Source organism: Ambystoma mexicanum, chromosome 5q (genome assembly GCF_040938575.1).
Source record: "Ambystoma mexicanum isolate Mex_15411 chromosome 5q, UKY_AmexF1_1, whole genome shotgun sequence".
In the NCBI taxonomy this organism is placed as follows: domain Eukaryota; kingdom Metazoa; phylum Chordata; class Amphibia; order Caudata; family Ambystomatidae; genus Ambystoma; species Ambystoma mexicanum.
Genome location: NC_090933.1, coordinates 794,552,046 through 794,571,692, shown reverse-complemented (window position 1 = coordinate 794,571,692; position 19,647 = coordinate 794,552,046).

Genomic DNA, 19,647 nt, shown 5'->3' with positions numbered 1-19,647 from the left:
AGAGCGTCCTCAGGACACCCCCATTTTGTTTATTTACGAACATTTCAGAACACCGCGAGTGTTCTTAGAACACATTCAACTTCCCATGGAACAATACGGACAGCTTCCTCAGGACAACCCCATTTTGTTTATTTACAAACATTTCAGGACACCACAAGTGTTCTTAGAACACATTCAACTTGCCAGGGAACAATACGGACAGCGTCTTCAGGACACACCCTACGAACATTTCAGGACACTACAAGTGTTCGTAGAACACTTTAAACTTGACAACGAACAAAACAGACAGCGTCCTCAGAACACCCCCATTTTGTTTATTTACGAACATTTCAGAACACCACAGAACACATTCAACTTGCAAGAGAACAATAACGACAGCGTCCTCAGAACACCCCCATTTTTTTTATTTGCGAACATTTCAGGACACTGCAAGTGTTCTTAGAACACATTCAACTTGCCAGCGAACAATACGGACAGCGTCTTCAGGGCACCCCCTACGAACATTTCAGGATACCGCAAGTGTTCTTAGAACACTTTCAACTTGACAACGAACAATACGGACAGCGTCCTCAGTACACCCCCATTTTGTTTATGTGTGAACATTTCAGGACACCGCAAGTGTTCTTAGAACACATTCTACTTGCCAGAGAATAATATGAACAGCGTCCTCAGGACACCCCCATTTTGTTTATTTACGAACATTTCAGAACACAGCGAGTGTTCTTAGAACACATTCAATTTTCCATCGAACAATACGTACAGCGTCCTCAGGACAACTCCATTTTGTTTATTTACAAACATTTCAGGACACCACGAGTGTTCTTAGAACACATTCAACTTCCCAGAGAACAATACAGACAGCGTCCTCAGGACACCCCCATTTTGTTTATTTGCGAACATTTCAGGACACAGCGAGTGTTCTTAGAACACATTCAACTTGCCATCGAACAATACGGAGAGCGTCCTCAGGACACCCCCATTTTCTTTATTTACGAACATTTCAGAACACTAGTGTTCTTAGAACACTTTAAACTTCACAACGAACAATACGGACAGAGTCCTGAGAACACCCCCATTTTGTTTTTTTATGAACATTTCAGGACACCACGAGTTTTCTTAGAACACATTCAAATTGCCAGAGAACAATACAGATAGCGTCCTCAGGACAGCCCCATTTTGTTTATTTGGGAACATTTCAGAACACCACGAGTGTTCTTAGAACACATTCAACTTGCCATCGAACAATACGAAGAGTGTCCTCAGGACACCCCCATTTTGTTTATTTACGAACATTTCAGGACAACACGAGTGTTCCTAGAACACATTCAACTTGCCTGAGAACAATACCGACAGCGTCCTCAGGACACCCCCATTTTGTTTATTTACGAACATTTGAGAACACCGCGAGTGTTCTTAGAACACATTCAACTTCCCATGGAACAATAGGGACAGCAACCTCAGGACCAGCCCATTTTGTTTATTTACAAACATTTCAGGACACCACAAGTGTTCTTAGAACACATTCAACTTGCAAGGGAACAATACGGACAGCGTCTTCAGGACACCCCCTACGAACATTTCAGGACAAAACAAGTGTTCTTAGAACACTTTAAACTTGACAACGAAAAAAACGGACAGCATCCTCAGAACACACCCATTTGGTTTATTTACGAACATTTCAGGACACCACAAGTGTTCTTAGAACCCATTCAACTTGCAAGAGAACAATACGGACAGCTTCCTCAGAACACCCACATTTTTTAATTTGCGAACATTTCAGGACACCGCAAGTGTTCTTAGAACACATTCAACTTGACAGCGAACAATACGGACAGCGTCCTCAGAACACCCACATTTTTTTATTTGCGAACATTTCAGGACACCACAAGTGTTCTTAGAACACATTCAACTTGCCAGGGAACAATATGGACAGCGTCTTCAGGACACCCCCTACGAACATTTCAGGACAAAACAAGTGTTCTTAGAACACTTTAAACTTGACAACGAAAAAAACGGACAGCATCCTCAGAACACACCCATTTTGTTTATTTACGAACATTTCAGGACACCAATAGTGTTCTTAGAACCCATTCAACTTGCAAGAGAACAATACGGACAGCTTCCTCAGAACACCCACATTTTTTAATTTGCGAACATTTCAGGACACCGCAAGTGTTCTTAGAACACATTCAACTTGACAGCGAACAATACGGACAGCGTCATCAGGACACCCCCTACGAACATTTCAGGACACCGCGAGTGTTCTTAGAACACTTTCAAGTTGACAACGAACAATACGGACAGCGTCCTCAGTACACCCCCATTTTGTTTATTTACGAACATTTCAGGAAACCATCAATGTTCTTAGAACACATTCAAATTGCCAGGGAACAATACAGACAGCATCCTCAGGACACCCCCATTTTGTTTATTTGCGAACATTTCAGGACACCATGAGTGTTCTTAGAACACATTCAAATTGCCAGAGAACCATACGGACAGCATCCTCAGGACACCCCCATTTTGTTTATTTGTGAACATTTCAGGACACCGCGAGTGTTCTTAGGACACATTCAACTTGCCATCGAACAATACGGAGAGCGTCCTCAGGACACCCCCATTTTGTTTATTTACAAACATTTCTGGACACCACGAGTGTTCTTAGAACACATTCAACTTGCAAGAGAACAATACCGACAGCGTCCTAAGGACATCCCCATTTTGTTTATTTATGAACATTTCAGAACACCGCGAGTGTTCTTAGAACACATTCAACTTCCCATGGAACAATACGGACAGCGTCCTCAGGACAACCCCATTTTGTTTATTTACGAACATTTCAGGACACCACGAGTGTTCTTAGAACACATTCAACTTGCCAGAGAACAATACCGACAGCGTCCTCTGGACACCCCCATTTTGTTTATTTACGAACATTTCAAGACACCACGAGTGGTCTTAGAACACGTTCAACTTGCCAGAGAACAATATGGACAGCGTCCTAGGAACACCCCCATTTTGTTTATTTATAAACATTTCAGAACACTGCAAGTGTTCTTAGAACACATTCAACTATCCATCGAACAATATGGACAGCGTCCTGAGAACACCCCCATTTTGTTTTTTTACGAACATTTCAGGACACCATGAGTGTTCTTAGAACACATTCAAATTGCCAGAGAACAATACGGACTGCGTCTTCAGGACACCCACTACGAACATTTCAGGACACCACTATAGTTATTAGAACACTTTCAACTTGACAACGAACAATACGGACAGCGTCCTCAGAACATGCACATTTCGTTTATTTGCGAACATTTCAGGACACCATGAGTGTTCTTAGAACACATTCAACTTGCAAGAAAACAATACAGACAGCGTCCTCAGTACACCCCCATTTTATTATTTGCGAACATTTCATGTCACCGCGAGTGTTCTTCGAACACATTCAACTTGCCAGTGAACAATACGGACAGCATCTTCAGGACACCCCCTATGAACATGTCAGGACACCACGAGGGTTCTTAGAACACTTTCAACTTGACAACGAACAATACGGACAGCGTCCTCAGGACACCCCCATTTTGTTTATTTGCGAACATTTCAGGACACTGCGAGTGTTCTGAGAACACATTCAACTTCCCATCGAACAATACGCACAGCGTCCTCAGGACACCCCCGTTTTGTTTATTTACGAACATTTCAGGACACCACGAATGTTCTTAGAACACATTCAACTTCCCATCGAACAATACAGACAGCGTCCTCAGGACACCCCCATTTTCTTTATTTACGAACATTTCAGGACACCACGAGTGTTCTTAGAACACATTCAACTTGCCAGAGAACAATACGGACAGCGTTGTCAGGACCCTCCTACGAACATTTCAGGACACCGCGAGTGTTTTAGAACACTTTAAACTTGACAACAAACAAAACAGACAGCGTCCTCAGAACACCCCCATTTTGTTTATTTACGAACATTTCAGGACACCACAAGTGTTCTTAGAACACATTCAACTTGCAAGAGAACAATACGGACAGCATCCTCAGGACACCCCCATTTTGTTTATTTACGAACATTTCAGAACACAGCGAGTGTTCTTAGAACACTTTCAGCTTCCCATCGAACAATACGGACAGCGTCCTCAGGACAACCCCATTTTGTTTTTTTACAAACATTTCAGGACACCACGAGTGTTCTTAGAACACATTCAACTTGCCAGAGAACAATACAAACAGCATCCTCAGGACACCCCCATTTTGTATATTTGCGAACATTTCAGGACACCGCGAGTGTTCTTAGAACACATTCAACTTGCCATTGAACAATACGGACAGCGCCCTCAGGACACCCCCATTTTCTTTATTTACGAACATTTCAGAACACCGTAAGTGTTCTTATAACACTTTAAACTTCACAACGAACAATACGGACAGCGTCCTGAGAACACCCCCATTTTGTTTTTTTACGAACATTTCAGGACACCACGAGTGTTCTTAGAACACATTCAAATTGCCAGAGAACGATACGGACAACGTCCTCAGGACACCCCCATTTTGTTTATTTGGGAACATTTCAGAACACCGTGAGTGTTCTTAGAACACATTCAACTTGCCATCGAACAATACGGAGAGCGTCCTCAGGACACCCCCATTTTGTTTATTTATGAACATTTCAGGACACCACGAGTGTTCTTAGAACACATTCAACTTGCCAGAGAACAATACCGACAGCGTCCTCAGGACACCCCCATTTTGTTCATTTACGAACATTTCAGAACACAGCGAGTGTTCTTAGAACACTTTCAACTTCCCATCGAACAATACGGACAGCGTCCTCAGGACAACCCCATTTTGTTTATTTACAAACATTTCAGGACACCACGAGTGTTCTTAGAACACATTCAACTTGCCAGAGAACAATACAAACAGCATCCTCAGGACACCCCCATTTTGTTTATTTGCGAACATTTCAGGACACCGCGAGTGTTCTTAGAACACATTCAACTTGCCATTGAACAATACGGACAGCGTCCTCAGGACACCCCCATTTTCTTTATTTACGAACATTTCAGAACACCGTAAGTGTTCTTAGAACACTTTAAACTTCACAACGAACAATACGGACAGCGTCCTGAGAACACCCCCATTTTGTTTTTTTACGAACATTTCAGGACACCACGAGTGTTCTTAGAACACATTCAAATTGCCAGAGAACAATACGGACAGCGTCCTCAGGACACCCCCATTTTGTTTATTTGGGAACATTTCAGAACACCGCGAGTGTTCTTAGAACGCATTCAACTTGCCATCGAACAATAAGGAGAGCGTCCTCAGGACACCCCCATTTTGTTTATTTACGAACATTTCAGGACACCACGAGTGTTCTTAGAACACATTCAACTTGCCAGAGAACAATACCGACAGCGTCCTCAGGACACCCCCATTTTGTTTATTTACGAACATTTCAGAAGACCGCGAGTGTTCTTAGAACACATTCAACTTCCCATGGAACAATACGGACAGCGTCCTCAGGACAAACCCCTTGTTGTTTATTTACAAACATTTCAGAACACCACGAGTGTTCTTAGAACACATTCAAATTGCCAGAGAACAATACGGACAGCGTCCTCAGGACACCCCCATTTTGTTTATTTGGGAACAATTCAGAACACCACGAGTGTTCTTAGAACACATTCAACTTGCCAGAGAACAATACCGACAGCGTCCTCAGGACACCCCCATTTTGTTTATTTACAAACATTTCAGGACACCACGAGTGTTCTTAGAACACATTCAACTTGCCACAGAACAATACGGACAGCGTCTTCAGGACACCCCCTACGAACATTTCAGGACAAAACAAGTGTTATTAGAACACTTTAAACTTGACAATGAAAAAAACGGACAGCGTCCTCAGAACACACCCATTCTTTTATTTGCAAAAATTTAGGACACCACGAGTGTTCTTAGAACATTCAACTTGACAGCGAACAATACGGACAGCGTCATCAGGACACCCCCTACGAACATTTGAGGACACCGCGAGTGTTCTTAGAACACTTTCAACTTGACAACGAACAATACGGACATCGTCCTCAGTACACCCCCATTTTGTTTATTTACGAACATTTCAGGACACCATGAATGTTCTTAGAACACATTCAAATTGCCAGAAAACAATAAAGACAGCGTCCTCAGTACACCCCCATTTTGTTTATTTGCGAACATTTCAGGACACAGCGAGTGTTCTTAGAACACATTCAACTTCCCATCGAACAATACGGACAGCGTCCTTAGGACAACCCCATTTTGTTTATTTACGAACATTTCAGGACACCACAAGTGTTCTTAGAACCCATTCAACTTGCAAGAGAACAATACGGACAGCGTCCTCAGAACACCCCCATTCTTTTATTTGCGAACATTTCAGGACACTGCGAGTGTTCTTAGAACACATTCAACTTGACAGCGAACAATACGGACAGCGTCATCAGGACACCCCCTACGAACATTTGAGGACACCGCGAGTGTTCTTAGAACACTTTCAAATTGCCAGAGAACCATACGGACAGCGGCCTCGGGACACCCCCATTTTTTTTTTATTTACGATCATTTCAGGACACCACGAGTGTTCTTAGAACACATTCAACTTGCCAGAGAACAATACGGACAGCGTCCTCAGGACACCCCCATTTTATTTATTTACGAACATTTCAGAACACAGCGAGTGTTCTTAGAACACTTTCAACTTCCCATCGAACAATACGGACAGCGTCCTCAGGACAACCCCATTTTGTTTATTTACAAACATTTCAGGACACCACGAGTGTTCTTAGAACACATTCAACTTGCCAGAGAACAATACAAACAGCATCCTCAGGACACCCCCATTTTGTTTATTTGCGAACATTTCAGGACACCGCGAGTGTTCTTAGAACACATTCAACTTGCCATTGAACAATATGGACAGCGTCCTCAGGACACCCCCATTTTCTTTATTTGCGAACATTTCAGAACACCGTAAGTGTTCTTAGAACACTTTAAACTTCACAACGAACAATACGGACAGCGTCCTGAGAACACCCCCATTTTGTTTTTTTACGAACATTTCAGGACACCACGAGTGTTCTTAGAACACATTCAAATTGCCAGAGAACAATACGGACAGCGTCCTCAGGACACCCCCATTTTGTTTATTTGGGAACATTTCAGAACACCGCGAGTGTTCTTAGAACACATTCAACTTGCCATCGAACAATACGGAGAGCGTCCTCAGGACACCCCCATTTTGTTTATTTACGAACATTTCAGAACACCGCGAGTGTTCTTAGAACACATTCAACTTCCCATGGAACAATACGGACAGCTTCCTCAGGACAACCCCATTTTGTTTATTTACAAACATTTCAGGACACCACAAGTGTTCTTAGAACACATTCAACTTGCCAGGGAACAATACGGACAGCGTCTTCAGGACACACCCTACGAACATTTCAGGACACTACAAGTGTTCGTAGAACACTTTAAACTTGACAACGAACAAAACAGACAGCGTCCTCAGAACACCCCCATTTTGTTTATTTACGAACATTTCAGAACACCACAGAACACATTCAACTTGCAAGAGAACAATAAGGACAGCGTCCTCAGAACACCCCCATTTTTTTTATTTGCGAACATTTCAGGACACTGCAAGTGTTCTTAGAACACATTCAACTTGCCAGCGAACAATACGGACAGCGTCTTCAGGGCACCCCCTACGAACATTTCAGGATACCGCAAGTGTTCTTAGAACACTTTCAACTTGACAACGAACAATACGGACAGCGTCCTCAGTACACCCCCATTTTGTTTATGTGTGAACATTTCAGGACACCGCAAGTGTTCTTAGAACACATTCAACTTGTCATCGAACAATACGGACAGCGTCCTCAGGACACCCCTATTTTTTTTAATTTACGAACATTTCAGGACAACACGTATGTTCTTAGAACACATTCTACTTGCCAGAGAATAATATGAACAGCGTCCTCAGGACACCCCCATTTTGTTTATTTACGAACATTTCAGAACACAGCGAGTGTTCTTAGAACACATTCAATTTTCCATCGAACAATATGTACAGCGTCCTCAGGACAACTCCATTTTGTTTATTTACAAACATTTCAGGACACCACGAGTGTTCTTAGAACACATTCAACTTCCCAGAGAACAATACAGACAGCGTCCTCAGGACACCCCCATTTTGTTTATTTGCGAACATTTCAGGACACAGCGAGTGTTCTTAGAACACATTCAACTTGCCATCGAACAATACGGAGAGCGTCCTCAGGACACCCCCATTTTCTTTATTTACGAACATTTCAGAACACTAGTGTTCTTAGAACACTTTAAACTTCACAACGAACAATACGGACAGAGTCCTGAGAACACCCCCATTTTGTTTTTTTATGAACATTTCAGGACACCACGAGTTTTCTTAGAACACATTCAAATTGCCAGAGAACAATACAGATAGCGTCCTCAGGACAGCCCCATTTTGTTTATTTGGGAACATTTCAGAACACCACGAGTGTTCTTAGAACACATTCAACTTGCCATCGAACAATACGAAGAGTGTCCTCAGGACACCCCCATTTTGTTTATTTACGAACATTTCAGGACAACACGAGTGTTCCTAGAACACATTCAACTTGCCTGAGAACAATACCGACAGCGTCCTCAGGACACCCCCATTTTGTTTATTTACGAACATTTGAGAACACCGCGAGTGTTCTTAGAACACATTCAACTTCCCATGGAACAATAGGGACAGCAACCTCAGGACCAGCCCATTTTGTTTATTTACAAACATTTCAGGACACCACAAGTGTTCTTAGAACACATTCAACTTGCAAGGGAACAATACGGACAGCGTCTTCAGGACACCCCCTACGAACATTTCAGGACAAAACAAGTGTTCTTAGAACACTTTAAACTTGACAACGAAAAAAACGGACAGCATCCTCAGAACACACCCATTTGGTTTATTTACGAACATTTCAGGACACCACAAGTGTTCTTAGAAACCATTCAACTTGCAAGAGAACAATACGGACAGCTTCCTCAGAACACCCACATTTTTTAATTTGCGAACATTTCAGGACACCGCAAGTGTTCTTAGAACACATTCAACTTGACAGCGAACAATACGGACAGCGTCCTCAGAACACCCACATTTTTTTATTTGCGAACATTTCAGGACACCACAAGTGTTCTTAGAACACATTCAACTTGCCAGGGAACAATATGGACAGCGTCTTCAGGACACCCCCTACGAACATTTCAGGACAAAACAAGTGTTCTTAGAACACTTTAAACTTGACAACGAAAAAAACGGACAGCATCCTCAGAACACACCCATTTTGTTTATTTACGAACATTTCAGGACACCAATAGTGTTCTTAGAACCCATTCAACTTGCAAGAGAACAATACGGACAGCTTCCTCAGAACACCCACATTTTTTAATTTGCGAACATTTCAGGACACCGCAAGTGTTCTTAGAACACATTCAACTTGACAGCGAACAATACGGACAGCGTCATCAGGACACCCCCTACGAACATTTCAGGACACCGCGAGTGTTCTTAGAACACTTTCAAGTTGACAACGAACAATACGGACAGCGTCCTCAGTACACCCCCATTTTGTTTATTTACGAACATTTCAGGAAACCATCAATGTTCTTAGAACACATTCAAATTGCCAGGGAACAATACAGACAGCATCCTCAGGACACCCCCATTTTGTTTATTTGCGAACATTTCAGGACACCATGAGTGTTCTTAGAACACATTCAAATTGCCAGAGAACCATACGGACAGCATCCTCAGGACACCCCCATTTTGTTTATTTGTGAACATTTCAGGACACCGCGAGTGTTCTTAGGACACATTCAACTTGCCATCGAACAATACGGAGAGCGTCCTCAGGACACCCCCATTTTGTTTATTTACAAACATTTCTGGACACCACGAGTGTTCTTAGAACACATTCAACTTGCAAGAGAACAATACCGACAGCGTCCTAAGGACATCCCCATTTTGTTTATTTATGAACATTTCAGAACACCGCGAGTGTTCTTAGAACACATTCAACTTCCCATGGAACAATACGGACAGCGTCCTCAGGACAACCCCATTTTGTTTATTTACGAACATTTCAGGACACCACGAGTGTTCTTAGAACACATTCAACTTGCCAGAGAACAATACCGACAGCGTCCTCTGGACACCCCCATTTTGTTTATTTACGAACATTTCAAGACACCACGAGTGGTCTTAGAACACGTTCAACTTGCCAGAGAACAATATGGACAGCGTCCTAGGAACACCCCCATTTTGTTTATTTATAAACATTTCAGAACACTGCAAGTGTTCTTAGAACACATTCAACTATCCATCGAACAATATGGACAGCGTCCTGAGAACACCCCCATTTTGTTTTTTTACGAACATTTCAGGACACCATGAGTGTTCTTAGAACACATTCAAATTGCCAGAGAACAATACGGACTGCGTCTTCAGGACACCCACTACGAACATTTCAGGACACCACTACAGTTATTAGAACACTTTCAACTTGACAACGAACAATATGGACAGTGTCCTCAGAACATGCACATTTCGTTTATTTGCGAACATTTCAGGACACCATGAGTGTTCTTAGAACACATTCAACTTGCAAGAAAACAATACAGACAGCGTCCTCAGTACACCCCCATTTTATTATTTGCGAACATTTCATGTCACCGCGAGTGTTCTTCGAACACATTCAACTTGCCAGTGAACAATACGGACAGCATCTTCAGGACACCCCCTATGAACATGTCAGGACACCACGAGGGTTCTTAGAACACTTTCAACTTGACAACGAACAATACGGACAGCGTCCTCAGGACACCCCCATTTTGTTTATTTGCGAACATTTCAGGACACTGCGAGTGTTCTGAGAACACATTCAACTTCCCATCGAACAATACGCACAGCGTCCTCAGGACACCCCCGTTTTGTTTATTTACGAACATTTCAGGACACCACGAATGTTCTTAGAACACATTCAACTTCCCATCGAACAATACAGACAGCGTCCTCAGGACACCCCCATTTTCTTTATTTACGAACATTTCAGGACACCACGAGTGTTCTTAGAACACATTCAACTTGCCAGAGAACAATACGGACAGCGTTGTCAGGACCCTCCTACGAACATTTCAGGACACCGCGAGTGTTTTAGAACACTTTAAACTTGACAACGAACAAAACAGACAGCGTCCTCAGAACACCCCCATTTTGTTTATTTACGAACATTTCAGGACACCACAAGTGTTCTTAGAACACATTCAACTTGCAAGAGAACAATACGGACAGCATCCTCAGGACACCCCCATTTTGTTTATTTACGAACATTTCAGAACACAGCGAGTGTTCTTAGAACACTTTCAGCTTCCCATCGAACAATACGGACAGCGTCCTCAGGACAACCCCATTTTGTTTTTTTACAAACATTTCAGGACACCACGAGTGTTCTTAGAACACATTCAACTTGCCAGAGAACAATACAAACAGCATCCTCAGGACACCCCCATTTTGTATATTTGCGAACATTTCAGGACACCGCGAGTGTTCTTAGAAAACATTCAACTTGCCATTGAACAATACGGACAGCGCCCTCAGGACACCCCCATTTTCTTTATTTACGAACATTTCAGAACACCGTAAGTGTTCTTATAACACTTTAAACTTCACAACGAACAATACGGACAGCGTCCTGAGAACACCCCCATTTTGTTTTTTTACGAACATTTCAGGACACCACGAGTGTTCTTAGAACACATTCAAATTGCCAGAGAACGATACGGACAACGTCCTCAGGACACCCCCATTTTGTTTATTTGGGAACATTTCAGAACACCGTGAGTGTTCTTAGAACACATTCAACTTGCCATCGAACAATACGGAGAGCGTCCTCAGGACACCCCCATTTTGTTTATTTATGAACATTTCAGGACACCACGAGTGTTCTTAGAACACATTCAACTTGCCAGAGAACAATACCGACAGCGTCCTCAGGACACCCCCATTTTGTTCATTTACGAACATTTCAGAACACAGCGAGTGTTCTTAGAACACTTTCAACTTCCCATCGAACAATACGGACAGCGTCCTCAGGACAACCCCATTTTGTTTATTTACAAACATTTCAGGACACCACGAGTGTTCTTAGAACACATTCAACTTGCCAGAGAACAATACAAACAGCATCCTCAGGACACCCCCATTTTGTTTATTTGCGAACATTTCAGGACACCGCGAGTGTTCTTAGAACACATTCAACTTGCCATTGAACAATACGGACAGCGTCCTCAGGACACCCCCATTTTCTTTATTTACGAACATTTCAGAACACCGTAAGTGTTCTTAGAACACTTTAAACTTCACAACGAACAATACGGACAGCGTCCTGAGAACACCCCCATTTTGTTTTTTTACGAACATTTCAGGACACCACGAGTGTTCTTAGAACACATTCAAATTGCCAGAGAACAATACGGACAGCGTCCTCAGGACACCCCCATTTTGTTTATTTGGGAACATTTCAGAACACCGCGAGTGTTCTTAGAACACATTCAACTTGTCATTGAACAATACGGAGAGCGTCCTCAGGACACCCCCATTTTGTTTATTTACGAACATTTCAGAACACCGAGAGTGTTCTTAGAACACATTCAACTTCCCATGGAACAATACGGACAGCTTCCTCAGGACAACCCCATTTTGTTTATTTACAAACATTTCAGGACACCACAAGTGTTCTTAGAACACATTCAACTTGCCAGGGAACAATACGGACAGCGTCTTCAGGACACACCTTACGAACATTTCAGGACACTACAAGTGTTCTTAGAACACTTTAAACTTGACAACGAACAAAACAGACAGCGTCCTCAGAACACCCACATTTTGTTTATTTACGAACATTTCAGAACACCACAGAACACATTCAACTTGCAAGAGAACAATAAGGACAGCGTCTTCAGAACACCCCCATTTTTTTATTTGCGAACATTTCAGGACACCGCAAGTGTTCTTAGAACACATTCAACTTGCCAGCGAACAATACGGACAGCGTCTTCAGGGCACCCCCTACGAACATTTCAGGACACCGCAAGTGTTCTTAGAACACTTTAAACTTCACAACGAACAATACGGACAGCGTCCTGAGAACACCCCCATTTTTTTTTTTTATGAACATTTCAGGACACCACGAGTGTTCTTAGAACACATTTAAATTGCCAGAGAACAATACGGACAGCGTCCTCAGGACACCCCCATTTTGTTTATTTGGGAACATTTCAGAACACCGCGAGTGTTCTTAGAACACATTCAACTTGCATCGAACAATAAGGAGAGCGTCCTCAGGACACCCCCATTTTGTTTATTTACGAACATTTCAGGACACCACGAGTGTTCTTAGAACACATTCAACTTGCCAGAGAACAATACCGACAGCGTCCTCAGGACACCCCCATTTTGTTTATTTACGAACATTTCAGAAGACCGCGAGTGTTCTTAGAACACATTCAACTTCCCATGGAACAATACGGACAGCGTCCTCAGGACAAACCCCTTGTTGTTTATTTACAAACATTTCAGAACACCACGAGTGTTCTTAGAACACTTTAAACTTCACAACGAACAATACGGACAGCGTCCTGAGAACACCCCCATTTTGTTTTTTTACGAACATTTCAGGACACCACGAGTGTTCTTAGAACACATTCAAATTGCCAGAGAACAATACGGACAGCGTCCTCAGGACACCCCCATTTTGTTTATTTGGGAACATTTTAGAACACCGCGAGTGTTCTTAGAACACATTCAACTTGTCATTGAACAATACGGAGAGCGTCCTCAGGACACCCCCATTTTGTTTATTTACGAACATTTCAGAACACCGAGAGTGTTCTTAGAACACATTCAACTTCCCATGGAACAATACGGACAGCTTCCTCAGGACAACCCCATTTTGTTTATTTACAAACATTTCAGGACACCACAAGTGTTCTTAGAACACATTCAACTTGCCAGGGAACAATACGGACAGCGTCTTCAGGACACACCTTACGAACATTTCAGGACACTACAAGTGTTCTTAGAACACTTTAAACTTGACAACGAACAAAACAGACAGCGTCCTCAGAACACCCACATTTTGTTTATTTACGAACATTTCAGAACACCACAGAACACATTCAACTTGCAAGAGAACAATAAGGACAGCGTCCTCAGAACACCCCCATTTTTTTATTTGCGAACATTTCAGGACACCGCAAGTGTTCTTAGAACACATTCAACTTGCCAGCGAACAATACGGACAGCGTCTTCAGGGCACCCCCTACGAACATTTCAGGACACCGCAAGTGTTCTTAGAACACTTTAAACTTCACAACGAACAATACGGACAGCGTCCTGAGAACACCCCCATTTTTTTTTTTTATGAACATTTCAGGACACCACGAGTGTTCTTAGAACACATTCAAATTGCCAGAGAACAATACGGACAGCGTCCTCAGGACACCCCCATTTTGTTTATTTACGAACATTTCAGAAGACCGCGAGTGTTCTTAGAACACATTCAACTTCCCATGGAACAATACGGACAGCGTCCTCAGGACAAACCCCTTGTTGTTTATTTACAAACATTTCAGAACACCACGAGTGTTCTTAGAACACATTCAAATTGCCAGAGAACAATACGGACAGCGTCCTCAGGACACCCCCATTTTGTTTATTTGGGAACATTTCAGAACACCGCGAGTGTTCTTAGAACGCATTCAACTTGCCATCGAACAATAAGGAGAGCGTCCTCAGGACACCCCCATTTTGTTTATTTACGAACATTTCAGGACACCACGAGTGTTCTTAGAACACATTCAACTTGCCAGAGAACAATACCGACAGCGTCCTCAGGACACCCCCATTTTGTTTATTTACGAACATTTCAGAAGACCGCGAGTGTTCTTAGAACACATTCAACTTCCCATGGAACAATACGGACAGCGTCCTCAGGACAAACCCCTTGTTGTTTATTTACAAACATTTCAGAACACCACGAGTGTTCTTAGAACACATTCAAATTGCCAGAGAACAATACGGACAGCGTCCTCAGGACACCCCCATTTTGTTTATTTGGGAACAATTCAGAACACCACGAGTGTTCTTAGAACACATTCAACTTGCCAGAGAACAATACCGACAGCGTCCTCAGGACACCCCCATTTTGTTTATTTACAAACATTTCAGGACACCACGAGTGTTCTTAGAACACATTCAACTTGCCACAGAACAATACGGACAGCGTCTTCAGGACACCCCCTACGAACATTTCAGGACAAAACAAGTGTTATTAGAACACTTTAAACTTGACAATGAAAAAAACGGACAGCGTCCTCAGAACACACCCATTCTTTTATTTGCAAAAATTTAGGACACCACGAGTGTTCTTAGAACATTCAACTTGACAGCGAACAATACGGACAGCGTCATCAGGACACCCCCTACGAACATTTGAGGACACCGCGAGTGTTCTTAGAACACTTTCAACTTGACAACGAACAATACGGACATCGTCCTCAGTACACCCCCATTTTGTTTATTTACGAACATTTCAGGACACCATGAATGTTCTTAGAACACATTCAAATTGCCAGAAAACAATAAAGACAGCGTCCTCAGTACACCCCCATTTTGTTTATTTGCGAACATTTCAGGACACAGCGAGTGTTCTTAGAACACATTCAACTTCCCATCGAACAATACGGACAGCGTCCTTAGGACAACCCCATTTTGTTTATTTACGTACATTTCAGGACACCACAAGTGTTCTTAGAACCCATTCAACTTGCAAGAGAACAATACGGACAGCGTCCTCAGAACACCCCCATTCTTTTATTTGCGAACATTTCAGGACACTGCGAGTGTTCTTAGAACACATTCAACTTGACAGCGAACAATACGGACAGCGTCATCAGGACACCCCCTACGAACATTTGAGGACACCGCGAGTGTTCTTAGAACACTTTCAAATTGCCAGAGAACCATACGGACAGCGGCCTCAGGACACCCCCATTTTTTTTTTATTTACGATCATTTCAGGACACCACGAGTGTTCTTAGAACACATTCAACTTGCCAGAGAACAATACGGACAGCGTCCTCAGGACACCCCCATTTTATTTATTTACGAACATTTCAGAACACAGCGAGTGTTCTTAGAACACTTTCAACTTCCCATCGAACAATACGGACAGCGTCCTCAGGACAACCCCATTTTGTTTATTTACAAACATTTCAGGACACCACGAGTGTTCTTAGAACACATTCAACTTGCCAGAGAACAATACAAACAGCATCCTCAGGACACCCCCATTTTGTTTATTTGCGAACATTTCAGGACACCGCGAGTGTTCTTAGAACACATTCAACTTGCCATTGAACAATATGGACAGCGTCCTCAGGACACCCCCATTTTCTTTATTTACGAACATTTCAGAACACCGTAAGTGTTCTTAGAACACTTTAAACTTCACAACGAACAATACGGACAGCGTCCTGAGAACACCCCCATTTTGTTTTTTTACGAACATTTCAGGACACCACGAGTGTTCTTAGAACACATTCAAATTGCCAGAGAACAATACGGACAGCGTCCTCAGGACACCCCCATTTTGTTTATTTGGGAACATTTCAGAACACCGCGAGTGTTCTTAGAACACATTCAACTTGCCATCGAACAATACGGAGAGCGTCCTCAGGACACCCCCATTTTGTTTATTTACGAACATTTCAGAACACCGCGAGTGTTCTTAGAACACATTCAACTTCCCATGGAACAATACGGACAGCTTCCTCAGGACAACCCCATTTTGTTTATTTACAAACATTTCAGGACACCACAAGTGTTCTTAGAACACATTCAACTTGCCAGGGAACAATACGGACAGCGTCTTCAGGACACACCCTACGAACATTTCAGGACACTACAAGTGTTCTTAGAACACTTTAAACTTGACAACGAACAAAACAGACAGCGTCCTCAGAACACCCCCATTTTGTTTATTTACGAACATTTCAGAACACCACAGAACACATTCAACTTGCAAGAGAACAATAAGGACAGCGTCCTCAGAACACCCCCATTTTTTTTATTTGCGAACATTTCAGGACACTGCAAGTGTTCTTAGAACACATTCAACTTGCCAGCGAACAATACGGACAGCGTCTTCAGGGCACCCCCTACGAACATTTCAGGATACCGCAAGTGTTCTTAGAACACTTTCAACTTGACAACGAACAATACGGACAGCGTCCTCAGTACACCCCCATTTTGTTTATGTGTGAACATTTCAGGACACCGCAAGTGTTCTTAGAACACATTCAACTTGTCATCGAACATTACGGACAGCGTCCTCAGGACACCCCTATTTTTTTTAATTTACGAACATTTCAGGACAACACGTATGTTCTTAGAACACATTCTACTTGCCAGAGAATAATATGAACAGCGTCCTCAGGACACCCCCATTTTGTTTATTTACGAACATTTCAGAACACAGCGAGTGTTCTTAGAACACATTCAATTTTCCATCGAACAATACGTACAGCGTCCTCAGGACAACTCCATTTTGTTTATTTACAAACATTTCAGGACACCACGAGTGTTCTTAGAACACATTCAACTTCCCAGAGAACAATACAGACAGCGTCCTCAGGACACCCCCATTTTGTTTATTTGCGAACATTTCAGGACACAGCGAGTGTTCTTAGAACACATTCAACTTGCCATCGAACAATACGGAGAGCGTCCTCAGGACACCCCCATTTTCTTTATTTACGAACATTTCAGAACACTAGTGTTCTTAGAACACTTTAAACTTCACAACGAACAATACGGACAGAGTCCTGAGAACACCCCCATTTTGTTTTTTTATGAACATTTCAGGACACCACGAGTTTTCTTAGAACACATTCAAATTGCCAGAGAACAATACAGACAGCGTCCTCAGGACAGCCCCATTTTGTTTATTTGGGAACATTTCAGAACACCACGAGTGTTCTTAGAACACATTCAACTTGCCATCGAACAATACGAAGAGTGTCCTCAGGACACCCCCATTTTGTTTATTTACGAACATTTCAGGACAACACGAGTGTTCCTAGAACACATTCAACTTGCCAGAGAACAATACCGACAGCGTCCTCAGGACACCCCCATTTTGTTTATTTACGAACATTTGAGAACACCGCGAGTGTTCTTAGAACACATTCAACTTCCCATGGAACAATAGGGACAGCAACCTCAGGACCAGCCCATTTTGTTTATTTACAAACATTTCAGGACACCACAAGTGTTCTTAGAACACATTCAACTTGCAAGGGAACAATACGGACAGCGTCTTCAGGACACCCCCTACGAACATTTCAGGACAAAACAAGTGTTCTTAGAACACTTTAAACTTGACAACGAAAAAAACGGACAGCATCCTCAGAACACACCCATTTGGTTTATTTACGAACATTTCAGGACACCACAAGTGTTCTTAGAACCCATTCAACTTGCAAGAGAACAATACGGACAGCGTCCTCAGAACACCCACATTTTTTTATTTGCGAACATTTCAGGACACCACAAGTGTTCTTAGAACACATTCAACTTGCCAGGGAACAATATGGACAGCGTCTTCAGGACACCCCCTACGAACATTTCAGGACAAAACAAGTGTTCTTAGAACACTTTAAACTTGACAACGAAAAAAACGGACAGCGTCCTCAGAACACACCCATTTTGTTTATTTACGAACATTTCAGGACACCAATAGTGTTCTTAGAACCCATTCAACTTGCAAGAGAACAATACGGACAGCTTCCTCAGAACACCCACATTTTTTAATTTGCGAACATTTCAGGACACCGCAAGTGTTCTTAGAACACATTCAACTTGACAGCGAACAATACGGACAGCGTCATCAGGACACCCCCTACGAACATTTCAGGACACCGCGAGTGTTCTTAGAACACTTTCAAGTTGACAACGAACAATACGGACAGCGTCCTCAGTACACCCCCATTTTGTTTATTTACGAACATTTCAGGAAACCATCAATGTTCTTAGAACACATTCAAATTGCCAGAGAACAATACAGACAGCATCCTCAGGACACCCCCATTTTGTTTATTTGCGAACATTTCAGGACACCATGAGTGTTCTTAGAACACATTCAAATTGCCAGAGAACCATACGGACAGCATCCTCAGGACACCCCCATTTTGTTTATTTGTGAACATTTCAGGACACCGCGAGTGTTCTTAGGACACATTCAACTTGCCATCGAACAATACGGAGAGCGTCCTCAGGACACCCCCATTTTGTTTATTTACAAACATTTCTGGACACCACGAGTGTTCTTAGAACACATTCAACTTGCAAGAGAACAATACCGACAGCGTCCTAAGGACATCCCCATTTTGTTTATTTACGAACATTTCAGAACACCGCGAGTGTTCTTAGAACACATTCAACTTCCCATGGAACAATAC